This window comes from Saccopteryx leptura, chromosome 11, assembly GCF_036850995.1.
Source record: "Saccopteryx leptura isolate mSacLep1 chromosome 11, mSacLep1_pri_phased_curated, whole genome shotgun sequence".
Classification (NCBI taxonomy): Eukaryota; Metazoa; Chordata; class Mammalia; order Chiroptera; family Emballonuridae; genus Saccopteryx; species Saccopteryx leptura.
In genome coordinates, this window is record NC_089513.1 from 52,168,124 (window position 1) to 52,181,510 (window position 13,387).

The following is a 13,387-nucleotide window of genomic DNA, read 5'->3' on the forward strand; positions in this document are numbered from 1 at the left end:
TTATATTTCTATTATATAACATATCAAAAAAAAAGAAGCTGAATTTTAAATCAGTGGTCCTCAACCCCTGGGCCACAGACCAGTACTGGTCCATGAGCCATTCGGTACTGGTCCGCAGAGAAAAAATAAATAACTTACATTATTTCCGTTTTATTTATATTTAAGTCTGAACAATGTTTTATTTTTAAAAAATGACCAGATTCCCTCTGTTACGTCCATCTAAGACTCACTCTTGATGCTTGTCTTGGTCATGTGATACATTTATCCATCCCACCCTAAAGGCCAGTCCGTGAAAATATTTTCTGACATTAAACCAGTCCATGGCCCAAAAAAAGGTTGGGGACTACTGTTCTAAATGACACATATATGTATTATATATATATATATATATATATATATGGACATGTTATATATACATACATATATAATTATATGTATAATTAGAGAAGAGAAATATATAATTTTATATATTAGAAAAGAAAAATCTAAGGATTTGGGTAAACTTCTAATCTCAAAGTCAACATCAAGATTAGAAAGTTCTTTCACAAAATACCCTTAAAGTTCAATGGACCAGGTATAATATAAGACCAAATGTAACACAGATACAAAAAATTAGTGTCTATTTGATTCAACACTTTGCTGAGGAAGGTCCTGTTGCCAAGTACTGTTGAAAATAGAGATTAGGTAAATAAGTAAGTTTCCAGTCTTTACATAGTTTATAACCAATTAGAAATGATCAGACATAAAGATACACATATACATTATATATATACACACATATTTACTATTAAGTACTATTGTAAAAAATTAATGCTAAAAAAGGTTATGAAACAAGTCAAATGATTTAGAGAATCCTTATGATTTTGGTTCAGAGAAGGTGGCCATTATCCCCAGTTGGATTAGAAAATGCTTCTTGGAAGAGGTATTGTTTGAGCTGCATTTTAATGGACTAGCTGAGCTTAATCACCACACTCAGATGAATGAGTATTTCATCCCAAAAGATCTATGAGTGGAAAAAGAAGGCAGGAAACCAGGAATTATGTCTGGGAATCATAAAATGTCTAAATTGCCAGGAACTTGGAGTGGTTCGAGGGAGAGTAGTGGTCTGTGACACTAAAATGTCAGCTCACAAAGGATTTTTGAATGGCATCCTAAAGAGTTGAACCTTCAGTCTCTCCAGAAAAGAGCGATGCAATCAGATCTGCAAGGTAAATGGAAAGAGAGTCTAGAGGCAGGCAGGCCAGACTAGGGCAATGATGATAGTCCTTGATTAAAAAGTGTCACTGCTGGAAGGGACTCAAGAACCCCTCCTAGTCCACCTGTTTATTTTACAATTAAAAAGCTAAGGCCTGGATGAGTACAGTGTTTCATCCCAGGTTAATCAACTATTGATGGTAGACCAGAACTAGAACCTAACTTATCATTCTATTTCCAAAAAGGAGATAGCAAGGGCTTAAAATCTTAAAATGAGAAAACAGATGGAAGAAGCCCTGTGACCATGTGAGTAATTGGCCTTGTAGACCAATTGAGTTTGGGGAATGACGGGGAGGGGGCCAAAGGGACTCAGACATTGTGAGCCTTCCCTCTGCCTCCCTGCACTCTCTGCTTGCTTAGCGGCCCATGCCTCCACCACCAGATGTGTTAGTGCTGCCCCCTTGCTAGCCCCTGCCCACTGCCTCAACCTACCTGTCCTCTCCCAATCTGCAATTCAAAGGATTCTCTGGTCCCTACCTCTTCCACAGTCCTATATTAGTTTCCTATTGCAATGTAACAAAGTGCTACAAATTTAGTGTCTTAAAACAGCACCCACTTTTTTGGCTCACAATTCTGTAGGTTGTAAGTCCAGCACAGCATGACTGGGTTCCCTGCTCAGGGCATCATTGTAACTGGGCATAAATATGCTATATGACTGATTTACTGACATTAGTCTGGCTAGCCATTAAATAGAACTAAAAAATAATGTACTTAACATAATAAGCTTATAAAAGAATTTCTGTAAAATGTTAAATCCAGTTTGTTGCTCAAGAAATATATATATATAATCAATCCTGTGATTTCACCACTGGCCAAGTTCTCATTATAGTAAAAGGCCTGTTCACCTCCAGCTGATGCACATCAAGGGTTAACATCTGGGCAAGAAGAATTACTGCTTCTCCTACTCCCACTGTGCTGAGGCTTGCAATTTTGATTCTTGTTCAAGGCCAAGAAGACAACCTGAATGTGGGAATTGGTGGACACTTGTTACATTTAATAAAAAAAAATCTTAATTTAAAAGTTACTTTCTAGCTTCAGTTCCTGTAACAACCATGGAGACAAATTTCTACTTTCAGATGTGTGGTGTAATTGGTTTTTATGGCAACAAGCAGTTGGGCCTGTGGGTCATTTTCCCAATTTCAGTTTTGGTGAGCCAGCCAGGAGCATGAGGGAAGCCCCACAGAAAGTCCATGCACTTTGTAAATAGAACACTCTCCAGGGTGCTGGTGGCTGATGGCCCTGTGAGAGACTTTGGGAGTTCTTAGCAGCTGCCAAGTGATTCTACTCAGGGACTGTCTTTCACTCTCTCTAGGTGCTAGTTGCTTTTTACTCCCAGCTGATGAAAGGAACCAGGCCTCTGGGTAAGTCACCAGTACCTCCATAGGAGGATTTGGATGGCGATTTGTCCCTCTGTCTCTACTAACTTTGGAAGAGAGCTGATAAGCTCTGAAGGGTAACTTCTCCAGTGTGCATGCCAGGAGCCCTCTACCTCCATCATTTGAATTGATTCATTAGTGGACTGTTGAATTTGTGGCCCCATGTTGAAGATGATAAGGTGTGGCTTAGAGGTTAGTAATCCCATTTAAATTTGGAGCGTACTCATTTGAATTTGAAGAGCTCATGTCTGTCCTTCTGTATAGTACCCCCACCAGGAAGAGTCGGGTGTTTATCTGTCTGTACAGCACTCAGAGTACTCTGTTGGTTTGGTTTGACTAGCTCTGGTTGCATATACTCTGTAGAATTGTCTCATTCTTGTATTTAGATACTCTGGACATATCGCTTTGAAATGGGGATATTTGAGAAGCGCTTATTTAAACTTAAATAGAATGGAATTTTGGATCCTGAACTTGTTTCTTTGCTTTTATATTCTGTAGGGTCTTGCCATGCTAATTGTTGTGCTCTGTGTATATTCTCTTCCGTGTTGGGGGCCGAGTAGCAACTCTGCTATGTGGCCTAATTAGGTTTTATTTATGTGTTATGCTTATGTTCCCATAATGTATTTGTCTTGTTTGTATGTGGAATCATACTCAGGTCTGTGAAACAGGAAGAGTCAGTTTTTATTTGAGCACTCTCATCTGTCTGTCTACCATTCTATCTGTCTGAAATTCTATACACACTGGGAATCCTCTGTCTCCACCAATTGGGCTTTGTGTCCTCTGGACCTTGTAAAGGTCATTTGCAGTACTGGTCAGTATGAGATAAGATTCTAAGACTAGTGTCTCATTCTCTCCTTCTGGAGGATTTGGTTTATAAATATTTGTTTGTTTGAACTTTGTTTTTGTTCCAGATTTTGTTTATGGAATAAACAAAAAGGAAATAAATTGATGGTTCAAAGAAGGGAAAAAGATCTCAATTACCTCCCAGAGAGTAAAACTCAGGAAGGAAAAAACAAACAAACAAAATAAGTCTTTTAAACATCTTAGAGCCTCCTCCTGGAGGTCTGGGAGTTGCTGTGGTCCCAGAAACAATAAAGGCAATAATATCACCTCAAACCTTGTGCCGGCCGTGGGAATAGGAGGGGTGACAGCATAACCTCCAAGTGAAGAAAAGAAAGGCAAGTACCACTTTTTTAAACTTAAGTGGGCCCTGGCCAGTTGGCTCTGTGGTAGAGCATCAGCCCAGCCTGTGGACGTTCTGGGTTCAATTCCCAATCAGGGCACACAGGAGAAGCGATTATCTGTTTCTCTACTCTTTTCTCTTCCTCTTCTCTCTTTCTCTCCTCTTCCCACAGCAAGGTTCTATGGGAGCAATTTGGCCTGAGTGCTGAGGATGGCTCCATGGCCTTGCCTCAGGCACTAAAATGGCTCTGGTTGCAATGGAGCAATGCCCCAGATGGGTAGAGCATCGCCCCCTACAGGGATTGACAGGTAGATCCCAGATGGGCGCATGCAGGACTCTGTCTCTCTGCCTCCCCACTTCTCACTTCAGAAAAATACAAAAAATAAAAGAAAAAGAAACAACAACTCAGTGACTCTAAGTACCCATGCCTGATAGCTCCTTTTTCTCCTTTCCTGCCTCCTTGAAAAGTTGTCAAGGATAATTAAAACAATCTTGTTCTCTCTGTAATTATTAATAATACCATTTATATACATATATATTAAAATATAAAATTATTCAAAAATTTATTTAGAATCAGAGGGTCTGGGAAAGCACTTGCTATTATTACTAGTTTAAGTTTAGTTCATTTCTTTTAAAGTCATTAACAGAAAATGTGTGTTTGTTTTGCTAGTGTTTACAAAAGATTCCTGTTATCTATGTTATGTTTTTTGAAAATATGAATGTATTTATAAGTAAAAGAACCTGTTTCTCAAAGTTATGAAATATGTTTGTAGAAGTACCAATCTGAAGAATGCTGATTACCCACTGTTGGCTGTCACTGAAGGTTATGGTTTCTGAGAATTTGAATGTCTCACTAATTTGGAAGAAATAGAATGAGTTTAGGAATAAAATGATAAGATATAAAAATACATTTTTAGATGGCAACAGAGAAGGCAGACGGACGTTCCTCTCACCTTCTCCCAAGACCAAACTGGATTACCACTTAATTTAAGAACAATCATCTTGAAAAGCCAGCTCAGGACTAAATGAAGAGGAGTCTATAGCCAAGGATTCACAGAAGAAGCCACATCAAGACTGGTAGGAAGGGCAGAGATGTGGAAAGGGCTGCCCCTGCTCCCAGGACTGAGTGGTGGCTGAGAGTCTGGCGGGACAGTGGAAAGGTTTTCGCTGAGAGGCGTGGGTCCAAAGCCCCAGGGCAAATGCCCAGTCTAGAGCACCATAGTCAAGAAGAGGTGCCCACATAGCATTTGGTAGTGAAAAGAGGTGAGATTTCTGTCTGTGAGAAAGAGACAGGAGATTTCAGAGAAGCAAGCATCCTCTTAAAGGACCAACAAGAAAATTTCATATATAGCTACTTACCCTGGGCTCCAGCAGAGAGAGGGCCGAGAGAACTAGAGTTGTGTGAGGAGAGTGTGAAGTTGGTGGCCCAGGGAAAGACATGGTGGGGAACAGCCACCAGAACCCCTTTGCTGAGTCATTTTCCAATACCATAGTCACCATCTTTCTTGGGTGGAGCAATCTCCTCTGTGTGGCAGCCTGGGGGAAAGCAACTCTCCCACCCTAGGGAATCTCTCTTGCCCTACCTTATAGAAATTGGGCCTTGCTGAGAAGTAAGCAACCTTGGCCAGGAAGCAGGGAGTGAAAAGATTCGGGGGGTGACAGTGACTCAGTTGTCTTGCATTGAGGCTGGAGCTAACCCCCCACTAGTTACCTGAGAATATGGCTGGTGCTTTTGTCCCATGGGAGAGTCAGTAGAAATTGTCTGCACTGCAGGCAGACCAAATCTCTGGGTTTCAGAGGCCACATCCGCTGAACTTTTAGTGGCTACATGCTACTGAGGTCTGTGAAAAAATTCAGGACAGACTTACACGTGCGACCCTGGAGTGGGAAACACACTCACCACCTTTCCTGATGCCTGATTAGCTCCAAGCAGCCAGCCAACAGAGCCAGTAAGTGGGGCTTTCAGAGAAACTTAGGTCTTTTGCTGACATACCTCCCAGCCCTACACTGGTAAAAGGCAGCCAAAGTGTGTGTGCAGCTTGGTCCTTCCATGCTCAACTAAGCCCAGCAGAGTCAGCCACAAACTCTGAATTGCTTATAGCTCCAAAAATGTTACTGAGAGCCAGTTACAGGCTGTTTCTTATACTGGTCTGCACAAGGTTTCCTCCTAAAAAAAGCCAGAACCAATGCATTCAGTGACCAGCTACCAAACAACACCAGAGAAATACCCAACAAGCATTACTAGCGTCATATCCAAAGAGAGAAGTTAGCAGGCAACAAACCCAGCTGAAGCAAGTTCTGCTTTCTGTGGTCAGCACCTACACAGCAGCTTCCATACATTGAACAAGGAAGTGCCTCACAGTCAGCGGCCCAAGTCCAAGATATAATGCCCTACTGGGCTAAGTTCCACAGGGGGAAAGGAGAAAGGCTTAGAGTTCAGTCATTCAAAGTGTGAGTTCCTTGGAGCCTATTGTTGGGACTGAACAAGGTGCTTAGCCACCATCTGGGGGAAGGGTCACAATTAGCCCCCATGGAAGACTCTCTCAATCTTTCTCCCTATGACCAGGGAGTCCTCATCTAAAGGATTTCTGGAGAAAGGACAGCTGGCCCCACCCAACCTATACCTGTTGCTCACTCTCTGGGGAAAAATAGAATTGGAGTATACAGAAGAGGCTAAGGGATTAGGCCCTGGAACAGGGACCACTTTCCTTATACTGAGCTCCTGACAAGGGATCTCCCAAGTAGGGAGTCTCATTAATGTTGACCTCCCAACCTCAGCTATCCTGTCCCACCAAACTTGCAACCTATGGAGAAGTTGGTGGGGTGAAGCCAGTCTGAGCCCTCTCTATAGTCTTTCTACAGAAAACTTTGTGGGAAGACCAGGCAGCTCTAAGAGGAGGTGGAGCAGCTGAAAAGTAGAAGTAAATTTTAACAAACTTGGGCCCTTTTATGGAGTTACTGTCAGCTCTAAGCAGGAGGAAGTCAATCTTTATACACAAATTGATCCCTCCCACAAAAATCTAGGCACAGAAAACACAGACAAAAACAGTGAACAGAGTGGTAAATATAGACAGGTAGCCCATGGTGGGTTACAAACAATGTCTGACATTAACCCATAACCCAAACCCCCCAAAGAGGACCCAGAACCAATACAACCAATAGTGGGTTGCAGACTGCACCAGTGCAAGACTCAACTAGCCAAACAAGTGGCACACCCAAAGGCAGAGTTTAGCAGGCACCAAACCCTGATGAGAGTAGTTACACATCATAGGACAGACACAGCACAGTGTCTAATACACATGATCGAGGTTGACCCTTAGAGCCAGCCAGCCTGAGGGGTTAACTCCATCTACAATAAGGCCAACAGTATCCAAAACTCACATACAACAGAAAGGTAAAAATAACTCTCAAGAAACATTCCTAGAGTAAAGAGTTCAGGTGGCCTGGAGGTTAGTACCACTGAGCTCACTTTTCTCATAAAGACATCACAACAAAATTGTACATCAGAGCAGATCTACCTAATACACAGAAAAAATGGGCAGACAAAGTCATATGCCCTAAATTAACAAGGGAAATCCCCAGAAAAAGAATTAAAAGAAATGGAAGCAACCAAACTACCAGATGCAAAGTATAAGAAATGGTTATTAGGGTGCTCAAGGATTTTAAGTAAGAATGAATGATCACAATGAGAACTTAGTAAGCATTAAAAAGTATACCAAAACCATAAAATAAAACCAGTTAGAAATGGCAAATATAATATCAGAAATGAAGACTGCACCTTAGAAGGAATCAAAAGTAGGTTGGATGAAGCAAAGGATTGAATCAGTGATTTAGAGGACAAGATAAACATAAGCAAAGAAGAAGAGCAGGAAAAAGAAAAGAGGCTAAAGAAGGCCAAGGAAACTCTAAAAGACCTCTGTGACAACATGAAGAGAAACAGCATTCAAATCATAGGGGTTCCTGACGGAAAAGAGAACAAACAAGGGATAGAAAACTTGTTTGAAGACATAACTGAAAACTTCCTTAGCCTGATGAAAGAAAAAGTAACACAAGTTCAGGAAGCACTGAGAAATCTACTAAAAATGAATCCAAAAAGGGCCCACACCAAAACACAGCACTTTTTTTAAAAAATAATTTTATTTTTTTAATGGGGCGACATCAATAAATCAGGATACATATATTCAAAGATAACAAGTCCAGGTTATCTTGTCGTTCAACTATGCTGCATAGCCATCACCCAAAGTCAGATTGTCCTCCGTCACCTTCTATCTAGTTTTCTTTGTGCCCCTTCCCCTCCCCCGTGCCCCTTCCCCTCCCCCTTTCCCTCTCCCTTTCCCCCCTCCCCCCATAACCACCACACTCTTATCAATGTCTCTTAGTTTCACTTTTATGTCCCACCTACGTATGGAATAATGCAGTTCCTGGTTTTTTCTGATTTACTTATTTCACTTCGTATAATGTTATCAAGATCCCACCATTTTGCTGTAAATGATCTGATGTTATCATTTCTTATGGCTGAGTAGTATTCCATAGTGTATATGTGCCACATCTTCTTTATCCAGTCATCTATTGACGGGCTTTTTGGTTGTTTCCATGTCCTGGCCACTGTGAACAATGCTGCAATGAACATGGGGCTGCATGTGTCTTTACGTATCAATGTTTCTGAGTTTTGGGGGTATATACCCAGTAGAGGGATTGCTGGGTCATAAGGTAGTTCTATTTTCAGTTTTTTGAGGAATCACCATACTTTCTTCCATAATGGTTGTACTACTTTACATTCCCACCAACAGTGGATGAAGGTTCCTTTTTCTCCACAGCCTCTCCAACATTTGCTATTACCTGTCTTGTTAATAATAGCTAATCTAACAGGTGTGAGGTGGTATCTCATTGCAGTTTTGATTTGCATTTCTCTAATAGCTAAAGAAGATGAGCATCTTTTCATATATCTGTTGGCCATTTGTATTTCTTCCTGGGAGAAGTGTCTGTTCATGTCCTCTTCCCATTTTTTTATTGGATTGTTTGTTTGTTTGTTGTTGAGTTTTATGAGTTCTTTGTATATTTTTGGATATTAGGCCCTTATCTGAGCTGTTGTTTGAAAATATCATTTCCCATTTAGTTGGCTTTCTGTTTATTTTGTTATCAGTTTCTCTTGCTGAGCAAAAACTTCTTAGTCTGATGTAGTCCCATTCATTAATTTTTGCCTTCACTTCTCTTGCCTTTGGAGTCAAATTCATAAAATGCTCTTTAAAACCCAGGTCCATGAGTTGAGTACCTATGTCTTCTTCTATGTACTTAATTGTTTCAGGTCTTATGTTTAGATCTTTGATCCATTTTGAGTTCATTTTAGTACAGGGGGACAAACTGTAGTCCAGTTTCATTCTTTTGCATGTGGCTTTCCAGTTTTCCCAGCACCATTTATTGAAGAGGCTTTCTTTTCTCCATTGAAAAACACAGCACTTTTAAAATGTCAAAAATAAGAGACAAAGAAAGAACCCTAAAAGCAGCAAGATAAAAGCAATTCTTTACCTACAAAGGAGTGCTAAGGGCTGACATCTGACTTCTCAACAAAAACACGTTAGGCCAGAAAGGACTGGCAAGAAATATTCAAAGTAATGCAAAACAAAAATCTAAAATCAAGACTACTCTCACCAGCAAAGTTACTATTTAAAACTGAAGGAGAAATAAAAAACTTCTCAGACAAAAACAACATCTCAAGGAGTTTATTACCACCCATCTAGTACTGCAAGAAATGTTAAAGGGCCTGCATTAAGAGGAAACAAAAAGAAATCAAGAGAAAGAGGATTATAGGTTTAAAAAATAAAATGGTAATAAATAAGTACTTATCAATAATGACCTTAAATGTAAATAAATTAAATTCTTCAATCAAAAGGCATAGGTCAGCTGCATGCATAAGAAAAGAAGACCCATATACATGCTGTCTTCAAGAGACCCACCTCAGAACAAAAGATACACATTGGCTGAAAGTGAAGTGATTGGAAAAATATTCCATGCAAATGGAAATGAAAAAAAAAAGTTGGGGTAGCAATACTTATATTTGACAAAACAGTCTTTAAACAAAAGCCATACTAAGGGACAAAGAAGGTCACTACATAATGATAAAGGGAGCAATCCAACAAGAGGATATAACCATTGTAAATATCTATGCACCCAATATAGGAGCACCTAAATACATAAAACAGATTTTGATGGACATAAAGGGCTAAATCACACTAATACTATAATAGTAGGTAATTTTAATAACCTACTAACATCACTGGATAGATCCTCCAGACAGAAAATTAAAAAACAAAACAAACCAGCAGCCTTAAATGAAACATTAGATCAACTGGATTTAATTGAAATCTTCAGAAAATCTTACCCCAAAGCAGCAGAATATACATTCTTTTCAAGTGCTCATGGTACATATTCTTGGCTAGACCACATGTTAGGACACAAAACAAATCTAATAAATTTAAGAAGTTTGAAATCATATGTAGCATCTTCTCTGACCAAAATGGCATAAAACTAGAAAAACATTCAAACGCTTGGAGGCTAAATAGCATATTATTAAATAACAAATGGGTTAACAAGGAGATCGAGGAAAATATTAAAAATTTTTTTAAAACAAATAAAAATGAACATACAACAACCCAAAATCTATGGGACATTGTGAAAGCAGTCCTGAGAGGGACATTCATAGCACTACAGGCATACCTCAAGAAGTAAGAAAAATCTCAAATAAACAATCTAACCATGCATCTAAAAGAACTAGAAAAAAAAACAACAAACAAAGCCCAGAGGAAGTAGAAGGAAGAAAATAATAAAGATCAGAGCAGGAATAAATGACATAGAGGCTAAATATATGTAACCAAGAGCTGGTTCTTTGAAAAAGTAAATAAGATTGACACATCTTTAACCAGACTTATTAAGGAAAAAAAAAAGCGGACCCAAATAAATAAAATTAGAAATGGAAGAGGAGAAGTAACAACTGACATTACAGAAATACAAAGGATTGTAGGAAAATACTATGAAGAACTATATGCCAAAAAATTAGACAACCTGGGCAAAATGAGTAACTTCCTAGAAACATACAATCTTCCAAAACTCAATCTGGAAGAATGAGAAAACCTAAGCAGACTGATTATAACAAATAAAATTGGAACAGTTATCAAAAAACTCCAAGCAAATAAAAATCCTTGCCTGGATGGCTTCACAGGCAAATTTAACCAAACATTCAAAAAAGAACAGCTATCCTTTTAAAACTATTTCAAAAAACTCAAAAGAGGAAGGAAGACTTCCAAGTTCATTTTACAAGTCATCTATTATCCTAATTCCAAAACCAAGTAAAGACACTACAAAGAAAGAAAACTATAGGCCAATATCCCTGATGGGCATAGATGCTAAAATTCCTAACAAAATATTAGCAAACTAGACCCAGCAATATATTAAAAAGAGTATACACTATGATCAAGTGGGATTTATTCTGGGAGAAAGGGGTGAGGCTGGTATAATATTCACAAATCAATAAATATGATTCATCACATAAAAAGGAAAAGACCACATGATCATATCAATAGATGCAGAAAAAGCATTACATAAAATCAGCACTCACTTATCAAAACTCTCAGCAATGTGGGAATACAGGGAACATACTTCAACATGATAAAGGCCATCTATGACAAAGCCACAGCAAACATCATACTCAATGGGCAAAAATTAAATGCAATCCTCTTGCCAACATCATACTCAATAGGCAAAAATTAAATGCAATCCCCTTAAGATCAGGAACAAGACAACGGTGTCCCCTTTCACCACTCTTATTTAATATAGCACTGGAAGTCGTAGCCACAACTATCAGACAGTAAGAAGGAATAACAGGCATTCAAATTGGAAAAAAGTTAAAGTTGTCATTATTTGCTGACAACATGATACTGTACATAAAAAATCCTAAAGTCTCCACCAAAAATCTACTAGACCCGATAAATGAATTCAGCAAAGTGGCAGGATATAAACATAATATTCAGAAATCAGTGGCATTTTTATACATCAATAATGAACTGTCGAGGCAGGAAACCAAACACGACCAAGTGCTGGGTGGGGACCATGGCGGGGATCACCACCATCGAGGCGGTGAAACGCAAGATTCAAGTTCTGCAGCAGCAGGCCAATGATGCAGAGGAGAAGGCAGAGCGCCTCCAGCGGGTGGTGGAGGGAGAAAGGCGAGCCCGGGAACAGGCTGAAGCTGAGGTGGCCTCCTTGAACCGTAGAATCCAGCTGGTTGAAGAGGAGCTGGACCGTGCTCAGGAGGGCCTGGCCACTGCCCTGCAAAAGCTGGAGGAAGCTGAGAAAGCTGCCGATGAGAGCGAGAGAGGTATGAAGGTTATTGAAAACCGAGCTTTAAGAGATGAAGAAAAGATGGAACTCCAGGAAATCTAACTCAAAGAAGCTAAGCACATTGCTGAAGAGGCAGACAGGAAGTATGAAGAGGTGGCTCGGAAGTTGGTGATTACTGAGGGAGACTTGGAACGCACAGAGGAACGAGCTGAGCTTGCAGAGTCCCGTTGCTGAGAGATGGATGAGCAGATCAGACTGATGGACCACAACCTGAAGTGTCTGAGTGCTGCTGAAGAAAAGTACTCTCAAAAAGAAGACACATATGAGGAAGAGATAAAGATTCTCACTGATAAACTCAAGGAGGCAGAGACCCGAGCTGAGTTTGCTGAGAGATCAGTAGCCAAGTTGGAAAAGACAATTAATGATTTGGAAGATGAGCTCCATGCCCAGAAACTGAAGTACAAGGCCATGAGCGAGGAGCTGGACCACGCCCTCAATGACATGACCTCTATATAACTTTCCAACGGTTCTGCTCCCTTTCCTCGGGAAACCCAATGCCCCACTCTCACTCTGGACTCCATTTGGGTCAGCCTCGCTGGTCCCCAAGGAATTAGGATGGGTGGGGGGGGCACAAAGCATATTATGTATTCTTTTCCACCCCCACCCCAAATTAAAATGTTAAGCTGCTGGAAGCCTCATGCCAAAAAATAATAATAATAATAATAAAATAATGAACTGTCAGGAAAAGAAATTAAGGAAAGAACCCCATTTACTATTGCAACAAAGAAAAATAATAAAGTACCTAAAAATAAATTTAACCCAATAGGTAAAAGGCTTGTTCTTTCAAAATTACAAGACATTGAAAAGAGAAATTGAGGCATATACATACAAGTGGAAACATATACTGTGTTCATGGATAGGAAGAATTAACATTAATATCATTAAAATGTCTATACCACCCAGAGCAATCTATAGATTCAATGCAGTTCCTATTAAAATACCAATGGCATGCTGCAAAGATCTAGAACAAATATTCCAAAAATGTATATGGCACTAAAAAAGAACCCAAATGCCTTCAGCAATGTTTAAAAGGAAGAACAAAGTGGGAGGTATCACAGTTCCTGATATCAAATTATACTACAAGACCGTTATAATCAAAACAGCCTGATACTGGCATAAGAACAGGCATACAGATTAATGAAACAGAACAGAGAACCCAGAAATAAACCCACATCTTTAT

At 39.7% G+C, this 13,387-nt stretch overlaps 1 pseudogene; it reads left to right on the forward strand.

Annotated features, from left to right (window-relative positions):
- Window positions 1–11,908: 11,908 nt before the first annotated feature.
- On the forward strand, window positions 11,909–12,674 carry LOC136383023 (tropomyosin alpha-3 chain pseudogene; annotated as a pseudogene).
- Window positions 12,675–13,387: the final 713 nt, after the last annotated feature.